The sequence below is a fragment of the Lathyrus oleraceus genome, chromosome 3 (genome assembly GCF_024323335.1).
Source record: "Lathyrus oleraceus cultivar Zhongwan6 chromosome 3, CAAS_Psat_ZW6_1.0, whole genome shotgun sequence".
NCBI lineage: Eukaryota > Viridiplantae > Streptophyta > Magnoliopsida > Fabales > Fabaceae > Lathyrus > Lathyrus oleraceus.
Window position 1 is genome coordinate 461,448,539 of NC_066581.1, and position 1,670 is coordinate 461,450,208.

The 1,670-nt window shown below is 36.3% G+C and overlaps 1 long non-coding RNA gene across 1 annotated transcript; it reads left to right on the top strand.

Moving 5' to 3' along the window:
* The first annotated feature begins 273 nt into the window (after window positions 1-273).
* On the top strand, window positions 274-1,314 carry LOC127128176 (uncharacterized). Its single transcript, XR_007805746.1, has 2 exons — window positions 274-644; window positions 867-1,314. It is a non-coding gene; the product is annotated as an uncharacterized LOC127128176 (long non-coding RNA).
* Window positions 1,315-1,670: the final 356 nt, after the last annotated feature.

Genomic DNA, 1,670 nt, shown 5'->3' on the forward strand with positions numbered 1-1,670 from the left:
AATTGCAAAATAAAATGAATATAAAATGACAAAAATAATAGAAATAAAATCAAGAAAGGATAATGTAAGGAAAATTTTAAAATAAGAAAAAGAGAAGTAAAACAAGAAATTAAAAATTAAAAAGAAACAAAAATTAGGGGGGGGGGGGTAAATCTGAAAGGAAATGTATGGCAAGCAATTGAATTTGAGGGCGCATGGCCCAAACTAATAGGCCCAATGGCCTTCAGCCTAAAGAAAGGAAGTGTGATGTGGAAATGAAGGGTGACAAAGAGTGTGTGGAATGGGCCTGGCCCAAATCTAACTAAGAATAAAACACAATAGGATTTCAAAAAAGGATAACATTAAGCTTCCACTCTTATCACACGATCTCCTTTCCTCCTCTCAAATACTTCGCCGAAAAACACTCAACAGCTTCGTCGCGCCAGAGAACCAAACAATAAGAACCTCACATGTCCTTGCTCGCCTAAACCTCTTTGTTTCGAATCCAACTACAATTTTATCTTAAACTTCACCAAAGGCACAAATCAAAACTAAGGAAGACGAGCACTAAGGATGTACTTCTGTAATGATCAAAGGCGAAGGAAATGGATACCTTCGAAGTCGTACTCTTCATGGCGATGGAAGAGGATTTCAAAATTGCTCAGGTACGATCAATTTTCTTGATTTTTCTGTGTGCCTCTGAGTTGTTGTTGGTTTCTGCTTGAGAGTTGCATTTGACTTGTTTCTTCTTCCTACCTCTACTTCTGTTGAATTTATGCACTACTTGTTGTTGGTTCTGCTGAACTCGTGTTGTTGCTGTTCAGAGCTTGGATTTACGTCGTAGTTGTGGTGCGTCTGAGTTTTGAACTTGTGTTATTATGTTGCAGTTATTGCAGAGAGGGTTTGCCAATCTTGGAGTTGGAGGAGGTTGAAGGTGATTGAGATGGAAATGTGATGAGTTTTAGTGGTGAAGAATAACATGAAGAGTAGAGAATGATGACAGGAATGACTCTCTCCCTATAAGTGTAGATTCAATTTTGGTTTATGAGTTGGTTCAAGGGGTAGTTTAGGATTTTACATTTGAAGTTTGTTCTGAAAGTTATTCCACTTGCAGGAAATCGTACTGCTGCTTTTTTGAATCACATTGTGCTGCTGCATTTTGAATTATATTTCCTTGTTCTACAACTTGTCTTGTAGCGTTTTTGGCTTATTGTGATGCCTCTTATACCTTTATCCTAATTCTTTTGCACACGCTTTGTAACTTGTAATGTAATTTGTATTGGGCTTGAATTGTTATTTGCATGCTATTTTCACCCTAGATGCTTGCTTGGATAATACCTTTTCAATTTGATGTGTAGCTTTGGTTTTGCTTTCATGTTGATTACAAGAGTGAACTTGCATTCAAAATTACTACATATTTGAAATCATACCATGTTTGAATTCTTCACTAGAAAGCAAATTTGAGATGGATGAACTAAGGCGTTTCTTGCCATTTAAGCAACCAAGGACCATGACTTGAAACTTGATGTATGATGTGTGACCTTGGACTAAATAGCATTGCTTAATAGCATTGCTTCATGTTGATAGAAATAATTATGCAACACTTAGATTTGAATCCAAAACCAAGACATCATATTTGAACCTCTAAAATTACCTTGAAAAGGATGAATCCAAAAATGAACCAATCTTGA